At 44.6% G+C, this 18,692-nt stretch overlaps 1 protein-coding gene across 2 annotated transcripts in view; it reads left to right on the forward strand.

Moving 5' to 3' along the window:
* Positions 1 to 1,710: 1,710 nt before the first annotated feature.
* The window catches only part of GJA5 (gap junction protein alpha 5), a 99,222-nt gene continuing 82,240 nt past the window's right edge, over positions 1,711 to 18,692 (forward strand). Inside the window, exon 1 of one of the 2 annotated variants that reach the window (XM_072138838.1) lies at positions 1,711 to 1,772. The gene's annotated coding sequence lies outside the window, so the exon portion shown is untranslated. Of the gene's footprint in view, positions 1,773 to 2,106; positions 2,172 to 18,692 lie in introns of those variants that run through there. The other variant, XM_072138839.1, reaches the window with a different exon arrangement.

An 18,692-nucleotide genomic window follows, 5' to 3' on the forward strand; every position in this document is an offset into this window, starting at 1 on the left:
CTAATTTAAGGCTTGTTTTTTGTTGTTTGCTGATTATGTTTGTATTTTATAAGTCACAGCTGGCGGAAAAATGGAGAGCGGAGAATGTTGCATTGCTCGTCTGGCCGACTTGCCACCTGGGAGTCCAGATGGGCATAGGGCAGACCAGAGCCGTTTTTCTACCTTCGGATGAAGAGTTCGTTAAAGTGCCTACTGTTTTATAATTATGTTTTAGAAAATTGTTAAAAATGGGATCGGTTTTCCACCACCCAACTCGAGCCTCGGTTTTAAATGTTATGCGCGTTTAAATGATAAGTGGTTATAGGCGTTTAATGTTAATAAAAGTGCTGGGTTTGACATAAGGTGAGGTGGGGTACGATTATCATTCCACCAGTCCAGAAAATCCCATAACATAGACCATCGTGACCACTTTTTGGATGCCAACCTGCTTTAATAAACTGGACCATTGGAAGCCATGAGTTATAGGTTCTGGTCTATGGTCTATATACGTTTTGGGGTAATGATAAAGACCGTCAAATACACTATTTGTCAACAAAATACCGGGTTTTCCAGCAATCAAATGGGTGAGGGACCTGGTATGAGATGTACCAAAACAAGCATTTGTAGCATTGAGAAGCAGTCCCCTACACAGCAAGTAGGTGGTGTAATACATACATAAAATTTACATGTATCCACTGATCCTCTTGGTGGTATCCACTGATCCACTTGGTAGTCATCTACATAGGAAGAAGTTGACGATTTTTGAAGGGCACAGTTACGAGGGGCAGCTACAGGTTCTCCTTAAGGCATAGGAGACTAAATATAATCTGAGCATGCGGTTACGACAGCGCAGTGAGCCTCTATTTTTATCATTACAAATGAGACCTGACATTGTGCCCCGACACTTGAAGAGTCCCAGATCGTCATCCCGCAGCCAAATATCTCTTCAACCTGGTCTACAATAGAGCAAAACAATTGACGCTGCATAACTCTCCATGAAATATGTTTATTAGGCTGTCTCCGGATAAATACTACTGTGACAGCCGACAGCAACCCACATGAGGAGCTTTGTCTGATCCTTTCATGGCCAAGGGATCCTAAATTTACGACTAGAGCGGAGGTATAACATAGGACCCGATGTAAGATCTTATAGAACTTTGGAATTCTTGGAAAACTTTGGTCAGGCAACATGACCAAGGTGTCTAAAGTCTCAGACTCTTTTTGTCTCTCTTAGGAGTCCAGCCAGGATTTCACCTTTTAATTGGAAATCCTTCTCCAAAATTTTAATTTTGATGAATCCAATAGACGACACCGGCTATTAACGCATGTTGGGTTTTTTTTGGGGGGGGGGGGTTCGAAAATTTGGTCAAACTGAATCAACTGAAGTCCATACTAGGCCCCAGATTATTCCAGAAATCAATTGACATTTAACCTATGACATAGTCATCCAAAATTAAAATATTTCCAGACCATATTGACAAGTCACCATTCCGTGATGGCAAATTCTCGTAGTCATGAGCCGACTTTAGCAGTGGTCTCTCTCTCGCTGTCAGGTCTCCCGGCAATGCCCTGCCATACACCTCTCATGTTCTACAACACTCTGCGAGATGTAAAGTGGCCAGATTACACGGGGAAGGTATTTTATCTCAGCCACTACGAGGCGAAGGAAGATGCGATAACAATGTGTTAAAAGTCAAGGAGGTGCCAGTGATGGTAGAGCTCGCAGTCACACTCTCCGCGGGATCATGTGCTGCCGTGGTGGAGCTCATCCTATGACAGCCTCAATACCTCAGGTATGAGACCTCGATTTATTAACAATCTGATTTATTTTACATTCCATAAAAATTTAGAAGCCGTTCCCGGCTATTAATACTTACTACCAGGATATGCTACTAATCGGTGGTCCATGACTTTTGGCATGTGACCTCTTCCACTGGGAATGACTGCTAGCTCAGCAATATCTAACTCAACTTCTAGAGGTTTTGTGTTGGTTCTTGCTGTTGGTTCTTAAAGAATATGGATGTGTAATTACATCTCTATCCAACCTCTTTATGTATCTTTCAGTAAACATAGGTCAAACCTTTAGCAGGGGGCCGTAAAGTCTTGGGTCTTGTGAACAGGGGCATAACTGAAGACTCATGGACCTCAGGGTAAAGTTATTTTGAGGCCCCCACACAACTCACATGACCCAGGTATGCAGCATTAGCCGGTACAAGTTACAAAAACTAAAGCTCAAAAATATTTTTACTCCTCACCCTCTAAAAATTGATATATATGTTAGAAACAACATATGACTAATATATAACTTTTCATAACAATTCCGTTTAGTTACTACTCAGCTCTATGTAAGGTGGATGTAATGTAAACGTGGATACAGCATCTCAGACCTATGTAAGGTGGATGCCTATAAAACGGCAGCTTAGATACGACTACGCCTCTATGTATGGGAGACTCCTCTATAATACCATCTGTACACAGTTAGAAGTGGTTACGCTCCAGTTATTTCCAATGACGTCTTCTCTGAACGTAGTGAAAAGGGAGTAGAAAGAGAAAACTGTAACCCATGCTGCTGCATATTTCTCTGTAGCCTCAGTTGAGACTTTACCATATTGTCGCCCACTGTTACTTCAGACATTGAAAGGTTAACAGTCTCCTACACAACAAAAGGGGGAGTGGTTTACCGCTGGCAGATTGCATCATAAGTCTCACTGCAAATTTACAATGATTTACAATGCTTAAATTGTGAGAAGTCAAAGCAGCTCTTAGTGTTGAACAACTGCTTGTGGGCACCTCTGTCTTATGTGCTGGTCATAATTGTGACCACTAAGACCTCAGTAGTTATGCCACTGCCTCTGCTAATCTCCTGTTCTGACCCTAGCTTGTTCCTGACTTATAACCCATACACTCCACCTGCCCTGACCTTGGCCTGTACCCAACAACTCTCTTGCCTGTCCTGTAGTGCTCTGTTTCAGTGGCTGATGTCTCTAGTCCAGTTCTCTTCTACACCAGATCCACTTCAGGAAGTCACAACATGGTGGTTGCCCTACATTGACCTCCAGATTCCAGTGAAGTCAATGGAGGCCACTTACACAATTCGTGTAGGAGTCACCTAAAGCCCAACCTCTTAGGTTAATTCTTGGGTGCCCGCTTACTTCAACATCACAACATCCCATGTTTCATCTGCAATTCAAGGTTGAGCTTTTAGGGTTGTCCGAACCGGCTTATGACATTATTTGACATAAAAAAATGGAGCCCAAGTTGTGGACTATGCAGTAAATCATGTACTTTGGCAGGAGATGAGCGCTTCATATTTACCAAATTAAGAACAGAGGTTCCTTGGAGAAAATTGAAATCTAGAGGCGTTTCCCGACTAAGATCCAATTCCAGCTTAAAGACATAAACATCGGATTTTGGGCAGATGATATCTGCGGGAATCTGGCACGCGGTCACGTTCCCTTGTATTGTCTATGTTAGGCATGGATGCTATATTTATACCGGTGAGATAGCAGAACACAGATGACTCAGAACTTCACATCATATCAGTTTATTCATGTTCTAACGTTTATGGTCAGCGCTGTCCATCATCTGATCCATAATAGAAGAAAAACACTGCTGCGTCCCAATGCCAGGCATATCAGCTGCGTTCCAATAGTCCCTGCAATACCAGAAACTACCTATGGGTGAGGGTGGCACTGTTTCCGTTTTTCTTATCTTATCCCTTTAAAGGTAATAGATCAGTAGGTTTGACCATGCAGTACTATAGCCTGTTTTACTATAGGCAATGAGTATAAGGCGCTTATGTGTGAGGTAAGATGGATAGAGATACTGTTACAGTTGCCTGTGGCAACCAATCAGAGATCAGCTGTAATTTTATAAACAGCTATGCAAAGATGAAACTTGAGCTCTGATTGGTTGCCATGGGCAACTAGAGCAGTTCTGCTCTCAGACACTTCTGATAAATCTCCCCATAGACAAAGTGCCAGAGACAGACAGTCGCAGGAATAAGAGTGGCGGCAACAGACAATAACTGAAAAAGACTGCTGGGGACAGACAGTCACTGAAAGAGACTGCCGGCGACAGTCACTGGAATGAGTGTGCAGGCGACAGACAGTCACTGGAATAAGAGTGCCGGCAACTGACGGTCACTGAAATGAGACTGTCGGCGACAGACAGTCGCAGAAAGAGACTGCCAGCGACAGACAGTCAGTGAAATGAGACTGCCGGCGACAGACAGTCACTAGAATGAGAGTGCCAGAGACAGACAGTCACTGGAATAAGAGTGCTGGCGACAGGCGGTCAGTGAAATGAGACTGTTGGCAACAGACAGTCAGTGAAATGAGACTGCCGGCAACAGACAGTCACTGAAAGAGACTAAAGGTCTATAGCTACATATAAAATAATTTTTTGTTAATCCATTCTATTTTGTTATAGCGAAGAGCAGTTATTTACTATCCTGGGCAACGCTGGGAGCTACAGCAAGTAATCTGATTACATATCTGATTACATATCATATCTGTAACATCTATGTAGTAAGCTTGGTTCTGGACCTGTATCTAGGTCATAAGTTTGCTTCTGGTGCTTTGTCCATGTAGTAAGCTTGGTTCTGGTCACATATCTATGTTGTAATCTTGGTTCTGATCCTGGTCCAGGTAGTAAGTTTAATTCTGGTATTGTATCTATGTAGTTAGCTTGATTCTAGTAACATATCAATGTAGTTCTGGTAACATACCTATGAAGTAATATTAGTTCTGGTTATATATCTATGTAGTAAGCGTAGTTCGGGGCTGTATCTTATATATATGTATATTATTTTGAGTTTTGGAAACATATCTGGTCCTGTATTTAAGTAGCTAGTTTGATTCTGATGCCTTATCCATGTTATCGATATCTATATAATAATCTTGGTTCTGGTCCTGTATCCAGGTAGTAAGTTTGATTCTTTTCATCTAACTACGTAGTTAGCTTGGTTCTGGTAACATATCAATGTAGGAATCTTGGTTCTGGTTATGTATTCATATGTTAAGCTTGGTTACAGTGCTCTTTCTTTCTATGTAGTAATCTTGGTTCTGGTAACTTATCTATGTAGTTAGATTTTTTTTTTTTTAAATTGGTTTTGGTGCTGTATTTATGTAGTAAGATTGGTTTAGGTACTGCCCCCATATAATCTATTTAGTTATATTATTGTTTTGTTATATAACTAAAAAGTCAGATCTTTTAAAAACTCTAGGCCATCAGGCCATCTACACTTTCTTTACAGCCCAGGGCCTGTGATAGTCTTAAACTTATATTACTACACCACCACATCGTGACAACAGAAGATGGGAAACTAATATCCAGGGGGAAAGGGTAACTCCAAGAAGAGGGAAATTTATCATTTATTTCCATGTCTATATAGGGATTTGTGTCGAAAACATTGAGCACCAACCACTGTAAAGATGTAATTAGATGACAATCAGCACAATTTATTATTCCTTACATAACCCCAGTGAAGCCGTGTGTTGTATCAGCTTATGGCTCTTTGACCCCTATTGGTCCCCGGGATGGGACATCTTACTGAGTTAATAAGCCTGGATGATGTATTTGGTACTTCTTATGTTATCTCCGAAAACAAAACTCGCCCCATGACACTGGAGACTGACGCTTGTCTAATGAGACTGCTGCCAGAGATAACAAAGAAGAGTAAAACTATACAACCAATATATAGGAAGAAGGTATTATATATAGTTCACAGATTTGCTATACCCCTGCTAGGTGAACATGTCATACACTACTTCTGCTGTACATGGGGAATCAGCAGATAATAACTGCCCCTAATCAGGGGGCATTAGAGGATGGTGGCCCTGAGTGGCAAGGTGTGAACAGTGGAAAACAATGTACAGAAATATGTCTAAATCATAAGCCATTATTGTTGCCCATAGTGACCAATCACAGCGCAGCTTTTATCTTACCAGAGCAGTTTGAGAAATGAAATCTGAGCTCTGATTGGTTGCTACTAGTAACAAGTCCATCCAGAAAATGAGGCCTATAAAAGTTTTAGTCTCAATAAAAGGAGCAGCACAATGATGGGAGGAGAGTGGTATAAAGGGCCTATAAGGGTCAGAGAAGGCCAAAAATTATCCCGCAATTTAGAAGGCAAATTTTGTTTGTTTATTTTCCTCCAATTCATCTTACACCCTTGAAAATACCCTTTGGATATGTTCACACATTGTGGAAGTGCAGATGATGTTCTGCAGTGAAAAATGAAAAAATTGCTGAAATTTACGGTCTAAACCTTGGATGTCCGTCTTGTATGAACAAGTCCAATTTGGAGGGGTGGCATAGCTGGATCGGCGGCGTCTTAAGTGTGGCTGTTGTTTCTCGGCAGACACAGCTCCGATTGTTCCCCTCCCTACGCCTTGCCTTTAATGTTTGAGCGAAGCAGCGATTTGCTGTCGGGGGATAAGATATAATTGTGAGAAGTCCATCTGTAAATTCACATGAGGATCACATGTCCTCACATCACAATCATCCCGGGAGAAAGAAGCGACTCAGCCCGCGCTCCGATCATTAATCATCTTCCGTGTCCTTTTATGTCATAAACACCGCTAGAGCTGCTCCCATTGTCACCCACACAACAGATCTGTGTTCTCTGTATCAGAGAGATGGGAAGATGCCTGATCCGTGAAGACCATTCCAGATTTCCTCCATCACTGGAGATTAACTATAACCATAAAGCCAGACAGAACCGGTACTGAGCCAGGCCCAGGATTATCCACCTTGTAACGGGATTGCAAGGGCCAATGTTTGAATGCCACCAGGTTCTTACGTTACTACTACGCTTCTAACATGAGAAACCCCCCATAACAACGTCTAGATCCCCCCAAAACAACTTCAAGGGTGACCTGAAAATAGTGACCTCAACCAGCCCAAAGTACCTCCATAATCAGTGTTGGTCATGGATTGTACCCAAAGAAATGTCAAAGAGAAGTCTAACCACAATCCTATAAAGATAAACCCACCGGTGGTCCCCACCGTAAGCTGGGTAGTCCGCTCAGGGCCGGCGCTATGGGTAGGCAAAGGTGGCAATTGCCCAGGGCCCCTGGGAGAAAGGGGAGAATCTCTTCTTTCAAATGAATCTTGAATTTTGTTTCTAGGTGCCAGGGATCCAGAGATATTCAGGTTTAAAGTGAAAATATCAGGTGCCATTTTTACATATAAAAATCACTCCCAATGGCAGTTTAACAGTTAATATCTCAGTTTTCCTACATTTATAGATTCATATAAAAGAGGAGACTCTCTTCTTTCATAGGAAAAAAAAGTAAGGTTCTATGTGTCACAGAGCCAGAGATACAGCCCCCTGAATTTAACCCCCCCCCCCCCAATCCAGATTCTCAGCCATCAGACTACAGGGAGCATTTGCTGCACACAGGAGCTGCTGCACCTCACAGATAATGGAAATATTCACTTTATGTGTTACTACATTCTGATAAGGGATAATATCACCTAATATTCATGTTATTAGACAGACTCTATGCAGAATTATCTAAGAACACACTTTGGGCCACATGTATCAATCTTTTTTTCTGTTGTTTTTGCGCCTTTTCATTCAGGCACACCGTTTTTGTGCCATTTTTGCGACTAAACGCCAAACTAGCTGCGCAGCAAAAATAACCAGCTTTCCCTCATCTATCTTACCAATCCAGATGTTTTTCTGCGCCTAATGATATTCATCACTTGCAACATTTTCATTTAGGCGCAAAAACACTCCAGCCCGAAGGTGGCGTTATCTGAGAAGAAAGCACTGAGCCTCTTTGCAGAACAGCTCATTTCTAGCAGCAAAGCTCAGCCAGACACTGCAGACACTAGAACAGACCATACAGACATGAGATACTCTGCAGACACTAGTACAGATCATACAGACATGAGATACTCTGCAGACACTGGAACATATAATAGATACATGAGATACATTACAGACAGGAGCTGCAGACTCTATTTACAGTTCATCACCTTCTATTTACAAAACATTCTGCAGAATCCTGAGCTCAGAGCAAGAGAGAAGAGAACGTTACAGAATGTTGTACATAGTACAGACAAGTGTCCCCCATGTAATTCTGCACAGTATCACCACTGTTTCTGAGGGGGATACTGTGCAGAATTACAGGGGTGCAGCAGGAGACCAGCACTGGGGGATCTCCTCCAGGAGAAGCCCCTGCTGAGGAGATCACTGGGTGCAGGGTGTCACACACCTGGGTGCTGCTGAGGAGGTCACTGGGTGCAGGGTGTCACACACCTGGGTGCTGCTGTGAGGGTTATCTTCATTCTGGGCTGTGGGAGAAGCAGAGAGGAGCTTGTAGCAGGATCACATGTAAGTGCCCGAATCTAACATTGCGCCTAAACTGCACCAAAATTTCGCCTAAACTGTGTTAAAGTAAAGTGATTAATAAGAGGCAGGAAATTACCTTATCACAGATGGTTGTAGCTTGTGATAATTCTGGCAAAACAGTGCGCCTGAATTTAGGCGCAACTACTTCACTTAGGCGCACAAAAGTGATAAATGTGGCCCATTGCCTCTTATTCCCTTTTATTTTTTGATAGTTATTTTTTGTTGGGAAAATTGACTGATACGATGAACATTCGATCCTCTTCGCCTAATGTGACTACACCGCGACCAGAACATGTCCGAAAAGTTATATGTAACACCAAAAACACACACATGTCCTGGAATAAAGTTTTTATTTCCCATCATCCTCCATTACTTACACCTATGTTATGACGTTCTCACTCAGATTCTTATGAAGCGCGGAGGGTTCTGTTATTGTGCAGCTAATACAATGGCGCACATCTACAAGTGACTTTTATTATCTCATTAGAGAGGTTTATGGATATATAGTTATTTATTTGGGATACCATTGTGTAAGGAACAGACAATGATAGATCTGTGCGAATTTTCTGCAGTTCACTTTGCTGCATATTTTGGTGAATATCCACATGTGGGGTCTGTATCATCTCCTCACATCTTACTGGTTTAGGAAAGTAGATTTTCTTTATGTAAGTATCTGGATTTGTACATAATTTAGAGGAAATTTTGAATGTTAATTGCCAAATGCATCGCCTGGTTGTCTGCTTTCAAAATTCTATAGGTTTTATGGCGCCTTTACTTTTTATTCTGTTTTATTGATATATTTTGCAGGTTGTGACTGTCTAAAAATTTCTCGCTGAAAAGCAGATATCTAGTTATTTCAGTTTTAGTGATAGTATGTGGATTTATTATATCAATATGGGACATTTGTGAACTCTACACATGTCCATCTATTACACTTAGGAGATGTGAAGGTAAACATTTTCTGTTTGGATCAAATTTTTTACCATCAAAGTCAAATTTTAAGTACCTTATATACTCGAGTATAAGCCTAGTTTTTCAGCACAAAATTTGTGCTCAAAAACCCTAACTCGGCTTATACTCGAGTCAACTAAAAACATAAAGACAAAACTCACCTTTCTGACGTCACCCATAGGTCCTCTTCTGTCTGAGACAGTCTGAGACAGAAGAGGACCTATGGGGACGTCGGAAAGATGAGTACAGTGTTATTTTTTTTCCTACTACAGGGGCTGGGCAGGCTGTATGCTACAGGGGCTGGGCAGGCTGTATGCTACAGGGGCTGGGCAGACTGTATGCTACAGAGGCTGGGCAGGCTGTATGCTACAGAGGCTGGGCAGGCTGTATGCTACAGAGGCTGGGCAGGCTGTATGCTACAGAGGCTGGGCAGGCTGTATGCTACAGAGGCTGGGCAGGCTGTATGCTACAGGGGCTGGGCAGGCTGTATGCTACAGGGGCTGGGCAGGCTGTATGCTACAGGGGCTGGGCAAGCTGTATGCTACAGGGGTTGGGCAGGCTGTATGCTACAGGGGCTGGGTAGGCTGTATGCTACAGGGGCTGGGAAGGCTGTATGCTACAGGGGCTGGCAGACTATATACTGGGAGGCTGTAACCAATGCATTTCCCACCCTCAGCTTATACTCGAGTCAATAGGTTTTCCCAGTTTTTTGTGTTGAAATTAGGGGTCTCGGCTTATACTTGGGTCGGCTTATACTCGAGTATATACGGTATTTTTAATAAAATGTTTCAATTTGACTCAAAATTGCATGAAGGCGCCTATGTCTATAAACTCTTTGATGCAATTTTGAAAATGGGGCAAGTGTCTGCTTTCAGAAAATATCGGTCCCTCTCCCCAATGGGCCTTACAGTCTAATCAACCTACCAGTAATTGTTTGGAGTGTGGGAGGAAACCGGAGGACCCGGAGGAAACCCACGCAGACACAGAGAGAACATACAAAATCTTTGTAGATGTTGACCAGCGCTGCAAGGCTGTAGTGCTAATCACGGAGCCACCATGCTGCCCATAAATCTCCCTATCATTTATCTCTCCTATAAAATTCTCCCATATTACAGTTTGTTTTACCATACTAAAGGAGCCTCTTGCTGACTGTGACTGGTCATAAAATAGTTTTATTTTGGGGCCCCATTTTTAGTTTTGCCCTGGGCCCCACTTTGTCTAGAACCGGCCCTGAGTCCGCTCTTGTGTGCACCTTCCACAATTTTATGTGCTGTCCCTCAGTCCCAGACGGGATGTCACATTTCAAATCCATGGCCATCAGGGTCTTACGTTTCTACTAAGCTTCTAACATAGACACCCCCTGCAAACCAACAACCAGACCTACCCTCCCCCCCCCCCCCCCCCAATAATACAACTTCAAGGGTGACCTGCAAAAACTGACCGCAAAAAGTACCACCATAATCAGGGTTGGTCATGGATTGTACCCAAAAAAATGTCCTAGAGAAGTCTAACCACAATCCTATAAAGATAAACCCACTGGTGGTCCCACCTTCAGCTGCGTAGTCCGCTCTTGTGTGCACCTTCCAACCATCCCAGATCCCACAATGATGGATTTTAGGTGCTGTCCCACGGTCCCATGTGGGATGTCACATTTCAAATCAATGGCCTAATAATTTTTTATTTTATGTCACACATAGGGGTGCTGTAAATAGTGATGAGCGGACGCCGAACCTGGAAGAAAGGTTTGGTTCCATTACCAGAACTCGAATACGATCCCACCACTAATGCCCTCAATCATTTCGTTATGGGTGTAAACAGATGCTTGATGGACTGCTCCAAAGCCCATCAACCAGCTTTTTCGGATGAGCCTGAACACTGAACCTAAGTTTCTGGGGATCAGCTCATCGCTGTTGTAAGGGGGCATCAAAATGTGGGTGCCCACAATGGGAGGTAGTGGGGGCCAAAGGAAGGAGGTATTGCACATTTTGGGGTTAATAATGGTGCATTACACTGTGTTGGTCCACTAAATGGGGTGTTGCACTGTGTGAGGATTACTAAGGTGGACTGAGGGGTATTGCCTCTTATACATCCAGATGAACGGGCACATAGTGGGCACCCTACAGTGATATCTATAGGGGTTCAGTGTCCTCAACCTGGTCCTAAATGATCGGAAGAACATGGCGCCCCACCTATTCACAGGTTTTGTGCGGTACTACAACTTCAAGTCTAGACATAACGACAGGTTGTGCCGAATGTTTTTTTCCCATCCTGGAATCCCCGTTATGAATTCCTCTGCCGGTAAATGACTGGGGACAGATTAGTGACATTATAATGAGTGGCCGTCTGGTTAGTAACGTGAGATGTACGTAAACAGTTTCCTCGAGGCTCGTCCCTCGGCCTCTCTGCCGCTTGCGGTTTCTCTTTAGTTGCGTTCCTCCCTGCGTCACAGATAATATGGAGAATCTGTCATCTGCAGCCACACAACTCTTCATTGAGTAAGACCTCACACTCAGGATGGCAGCGCTGACTCACTACATGCCTTACTAGTCCTCACCCGACTATACTTGGTATTACTGAAAATGTGCAGTCACGTTTAGTCAGTGCGTACGTCTATATGGGATGATGTAAATCATGTGATAAGTCCACATTGTTAGCGGGTCACCAGCGGCACCGGGAGCAGGAGGCTGTACATGGTGCATGCCAGGGGTGCTATACAATAGTCATCTGTGCTGGGAGATAGAAGGAGGAGGCTACCCCACCCCATATGTGCCAGCCGGAAAAAAATCCCTTGATGTACGTCACTAGAATCTACTTCCCATAGTGTGTGATAGTAAATTATTACACTGCAGACATCCTGGACCCTCCTGACCCTGTGCCATGTATCATCCATAACATGTAATATTATTACACTGCAGACATCCAGCCCCCTCCTGACCCTGTACCATGTATCATCCTTAACATGTAATATTATTACACTGCAGACATCCCGGCCCCTCCTGACCCTGCACCATGTATCAGCCATAACATGTAATATTATTACACTGCAGACATCCCGGCCCCTCCTGACCCTGTATCATGTATCATCCATAACATGTGATATTATTACACTGCAAACATCCCGGCCCCTCCTGACCCTGTACCATGTATCATCCATAACATGTGATATTATTACACTGCAGACATCCCGGCCCCTCCTGACCCCGTACCATGTATCATCCATAACATGTGATATTATTACACTGCAGACATCCCGGCCCCTCCTGACCCCGTACCATGTATCAGCCATAACGTGTGATATTATTACACTGCAGACATCCCGGCCCCTCCTGACCCTGTACCATGTATCATTCATAACATGTAATATTATTACACTGCAGACATCCCGGCCCCTCCTGACCCTGTACCATGTATCATCCATAACATGTGATATTATTACACTGCAGACACCCAGCCCCTCCTGACCCTGTACCATGTATCATCCATAACATGTTATATTATTACACTGCAGACATCCCGGCCCCTCCTGACCCTGTACCATGTATCATCCATAACATGTGATATTATTACACTGCAGACATCCCAGCCCCTCCTGACCCTGTACCATGTATCATCCATAACATGTGATATTATTACACTGCAGACATCCCGACCCCTCCTGACTCTTTACCATGTATCATCCATAACATGTAATATTATTACACTGCAGACATCCTGGCCCCTCCTGACCCTGTACCATGTATCATCCATAACATGTGATATTATTACACTGCAGACATCCCGGCCCCTCCTGACCCTGTACCATGTATCATCCATAACATGTGATATTATTACACTGCAGACATCCCATCCCCTCCTGACCCTGTACCATGTATCATCCATAACATGTGGTAATATTACACTGCAGACATCCCAGCCCCTCCTGACCCTGTACCATGTATCATCCATAACATGTGATATTATTACACTGCAGACATCCCAGTCCCTCCTGACCCTGTACCATGTAACCTCCATAACATGTAATATTATTACACTGCAGACATCCCAGTCCCTCCTGACCCTGTACCATGTAACCTCCATAACATGTGATATTATTACACTGCAGACATCCTGGACCCTCCTGACCCTGTACCATGTATCATCCATAACATGTGATATTATTACACTGCAGACATCCCGGCCCCTCCTGACCCTGTACCATGTATCATCCATACACATGTGATATTATTACACTGCAGACATCCCGGCCCCTCCTGACCCCGTACCATGTATCATCCATAACATGTGATATTATTACACTGCAGACACCCCAGCCCCTCCTGACCCTGTACTATGTATCATCCATAACATGTGATATTATTACACTGCAGACATCCCAGCCCCTCCCGACCCTGTACCATGTATCATCCATAACATGTGATATTATTACACTGCAGACATCCTGCCCCTCCTGACCCTGTACCATGTATCATCCATAACAGGTGATACTATTACACTGCAGACATCCCGGCCTCTCCTGACCCTGTACCATGTATCATCCATAACATGTGATATTATTACACTGCAGACATCCCGGACCCTCCTGACCCTGTGCCATGTATCATCCATAACATGTGATATTATTACACTGCAGACATCCCGGCCCCTCCTGACCCTGTACCATGTATCAGCCATAACATGTGATATTATTACAATGCAGACATCCCGGCCCCTCCTGACCCAGTACCATGTATCATCCATAACATGTTATATTATTACACTGCAGACATCCCGGCCCCTCCTGACCCTGTGCCATGTATCAGCCATAACATGTGATATTATTACACTGCAGACATCCCGGCCCCTCCTGACCCTGTGCCATGTATCATCCATAACATGTGATATTATTACACTGCAGACATCCCGGACCCTCCTGACCCTGTGCCATGTATCATCCATAACATGTGATATTATTACACTGCAGACATCCCGGCCCCTCCTGACCCTGTACCATGTATCATCCATAACATGTGATATTATTACACTGCAGACATCCCGGCCCCTCCTGACCCAGTACCATGTATCATCCATAACATGTTATATTATTACACTGCAGACATCCCGGCCCCTCCTGACCCTGTGCCATGTATCAGCCATAACATGTGATATTATTACACTGCAGACATCCCGGCCCCTCCTGACCCTGTACCATGTATCATCCATAGATGATAGAGTCCTTGTACTCTAATGCACACATTCCCCCAATTCCCTTCTATTCTAATACATCCCTTTCCCCAATTCTCTTGTCCTCTAATACATCCGTTCCCAAAATCTTCTTGTACTCTAATCCACTTATTCCCCTTATTACATTGTTCTCTATCCATTGTTCTCTTGTACTCTAATCCACCCATTGCCTGTACTGCCTTAGTCGCTTTCCTCTGTCCTTTTCTAGTTTAGCTCTGTCCTTGTTATACAAAGATCAAGAAGACCAAGAAGATGAGGCGACGCTTCATTAGAAAAAGGGTCATAGTTTAGCATTAGGGGGAAGGACATCTCTTTGGGCCCCCACAATGTCATATCCACCCCTGCATCCCATAATTGTATGTGACTTGGCAGCAGCTGCCTGGCACTTATCTCCTAAGGTCCACTGATACCCCAAGTCCTGCTTCATCAGCAGCGGTAACAAAGTACCTAAACAATAACACAGATTGTCCTACATATATAAAATCCCTGCAACAGTAAAATAATGAAGATATTGAAAGTAAAAAGAGAATAAAGCTGTTATCAGATTGGATGATAACGTGACATGTTCTGTACGGGTCAAATGATTCTTATCTACATACCACAAGGACGTGGCTATAAATTATATTTTATGATCTGATATATATAGGATTATTCACATGATGATCACGGATCCTTAAGTTGCTAAGTATATAGAAATATATATAAAGAGTCACGCAATAAAGACGATGGCGGCCGTCATCCCTCACGGTGAGGCCTGGTCTCTGTCTTGGGCTTGATCACTGTTAGACATAATCAGGAGACACTGGGGTACATTTATCATATACCTGCACGTGGGGTATGTAGGTGCCCCCGCCGGATTTATCAGGGGGCTCCAGTGAGGCACTTCTATTCCAAATCTGGCCTGGGGTAAAATTTCTCGGGCGCAGGGCAGGAACGCCCCTATGGCCCACCCCACTCCCGGCCAACCCCCTTCACACCCACTTGGCGTGGAGGTGATGTAAGGGGGTACATATAGCATAATATGACATATGGCTAGGAATTTTGCCTATATACAATGACCCTGACACCCTAAACTACTCATACTCTCACCACCTGTACTGCTAAATCGTTAACCGTAATCTCAACACCCTAAAAATCGATGGCCCCTTGAATGTAATTCGCTTACCCCTCTTAACCTTCCAAACCCTATCCCCCTGGAGCCCTTACCATAGCCCCACGTAAACTCCGTAATTCGCCTTCAATGGCGAGAACTCGCGCATGCGCTGGGCACTGCACTGATGTTCTGGGTTATGTGCCATTAAAGAATTTCCTTCAAGATTTCCTTAGTCCAGTGTGATCCCGACCATTTACACCAGGGGCTTTCTCTTCACCATCTGCCCAGGGGTCTTTTACCACACAAACACCAGGAGTGTCCCATAGGGGTCTCTTATATACATTGCACCCGACCACGGCACAATAGATGCCGCCATCCTGGATGTCTGATCGCCATCCCCATGATGTCATCGGAGGGCGGAGATCAGTTGCAATGGCAGCCTATAGTCACATTGAGAGTCGTAGGTTTGCCAAGTGTAATGATCTCTAATAGCCAGCAGATGGCAGGCTATTAGAGATCAGCAGCAATATTGCTATATACAGGCAGTCCCCGGGTTACATACAAGATATGTTCCATAGGTTTGTTCTTAAGTTGAATTTGTATGTAAGTCGGCACTATATATTTTATAATTGTAGTTCCAGACAAAAAATTTTTTGCCCAAGTGACAACTGGAGTTTCCTAATCTTTTGCCATTATGGGACCAAGGATTATCAATAAAGCTTCATTACAGACACCTTACAGCTGATCATTGCAGCCTGGGACTATAGTAACATCCAGAGAGGTCGCCAGAGGTCACAGGGGGAAGAGGGGTCCATCGTTAACTAGGGGTCGTCTGCAAGTCGGGTGTCCTTAAGTAGGGGACCGCCTGTACTGCAATACAGTACAGTACAGGGTCTGAAATAATTGTAAAAAGAGTAAAAGTTTAAATCACCACCCCCCTTTCCTTAGATCACATAGAAAAATATATAAAAAGTAAACATAATCATGATAGGTTTAGCCGTTTCCCAAAATGCCTGTTCTATCAAAATATTAAAAAGATTATTCCATCCGTGAACACCATAACAGAAAATAGCGCATAAATGTCCGAAAAGCCACTTTTTTTCCCAGTTTTGCATCCATGAATATTTGAATAAAAAATGAACAAATGGTCCCAAATTGATACAAATTAAACCGCCTGCACGTAACGCAAAAAAATGGCACCTTACACAGGTCCGTACACCAAAGTGTGAAAAAGCTATTGGCCTCAGAATTTGGCAAAATAGCAAATATTTTTTATGTACAAAAGAGTTAAATTTTTTAAAATCTATTAAAACCTAATAAAATTTATATCAATTTGCTATCCCTGTGATCGTAGCGACCCAAAGAATAAAGAGAAAGTGTCAACTAGAGCGCAAGATGAAAGCTGTAAAAACAGAGCCCACAAGAAAACGCTGTTGTGTTCTTCCTCCTGACACTGACAGTTTCAGTAGTGGGATCTCTTATCACTACCATTCACAAGTACAAGCGCACAAGTACAGAGCAATATAATGTAACACTCCTGCGGGCCAAACTCTGCAGGAAGGGTGTATGGTGACTTCAAACTCGATATGACTCAGTGCCTCCACCCAAATCTTGCTTAGATCTTGAAACCTCCTGGTGGTCAGGCGGCTGTGCAGAGGTGAAGCTTCTCCAGCAGGTCCCGTCCACTGGGGCTGAGCTGCTGTGCAGAGGTGAAGCTTCTCCAGCAGATCCTCTCCTCTGAGGCTGAGCTGCTGTGTAGAGGTGAAGCTTCTCCACCAGGTCCATTCCTCTGGGGCTGAGCTGCTGTGCAGAGGTGAAGCTTCTCCACCAGGTCCATTCCTCTGGGGCTGAGCTGCTGTGCAGAGATGAAGCTTCTCCAGCAGGTCCTCTCCTCTGAGGCTGAGCTGCTGTGCAGAGATGAAGCTTCTCCACCAGGTCCTCTCATCTTGGGTGGAGCCGCTGTGTAGAGATGAAGCTTCTAATGCAGTTCCTCTACTCTGGTGTTGAGCTGCTGTGCAGAGGTGAAGCTTCTCCACCAGGTCCTCTCCTCTGGGGCTGAGCTGCTGTGCAGAGGTGAAGCTTCTCCAGGAGGTTATTTCCTCTAGGGTTGAGCTGCTGTGCAGAAGTGAGGCTTCTCCTGCAAGTCCTCTCCTCTGGGGGCTGAGCTACTGTTCAGAGGTGAAGCTTGTCCAGCAGGTCCTCTCCTCTGGGGCTGAGCTGCTGTGCAGAGGTAAAGCTTCTCCAGCAAGTCCTCTCCTCTGGGGCTGAGCTGCTGTGCAGAGGTAAAGCTTCTCCAGCAGGTCCTCTCCTCTGGGGCTGAGCTGCTGTGCAGAGGTAAAGCTTCTCTAGCAGGTCCTCTCCTCTGGGGCTGAGCTGCTGTGCAGAGGTAAAGCTTCTAACGCAGTTCCTCTACTCTGGTGTTGAGCTGCTGTGCAGAGGTGAAGCTTCTCAAGCAGGTCCTCTTCTCTGGGGCTGAGCTGCTGTGCAGAGGTGAAGCTTCTCCAGGAGGTTATTTCCTCTTGGGTTGAGCTGCTGTGCAGAAGTGAGGCTTCTCCAGCAAGTCCTCACCTCTGGGGAATGAGCTACTGTTCAGAGGTGAAGCTTCTCTAGCAGGTCCTCTCCTCTGGGGCTGAACTGCTGTGCAGAGGTAAAGCTTCTCTAGCAGGTCCTCTCCTCTGGGGCTGAGCTGCTGTGCAGAGGTAAAGCTTCTACAGCAGGTCCTCTCCTATGGGGCTGTGCTGCTGTGCAGCGGTGAAGCTTTTCCAGCAGGTCCCGTCCTCTGGGACTGAGCTGCTGTGCAGAGTTAAAGCTTCTCCAGCAGGTCCATTCCTCTGGGGCTGAGCTGCTGTGCAGAGGTGAAGCTTCTCCACCAGGTCCTCTCATCTTGGGTGGAGCCGCTGTGCAGATGTGAAGCTTCTAACGCAGTTCCTCTACTCTGGTGTTGAGCTGCTGTGCAGAGGTGAAGCTTCTCCACCAGGTCCTCTACTCTGGGGCTGAGCTGCGGTGCAGAGGTGAAGCTTCTCAAGCAGGTCCTCTCATCTGGACTGAGCTGCTGTGCAGAGGTGAAGCTTCTCCAGCAGGTTA

The sequence above is a fragment of the Engystomops pustulosus genome, chromosome 2 (genome assembly GCF_040894005.1).
Source record: "Engystomops pustulosus chromosome 2, aEngPut4.maternal, whole genome shotgun sequence".
In the NCBI taxonomy this organism is placed as follows: Eukaryota; Metazoa; Chordata; class Amphibia; order Anura; family Leptodactylidae; genus Engystomops; species Engystomops pustulosus.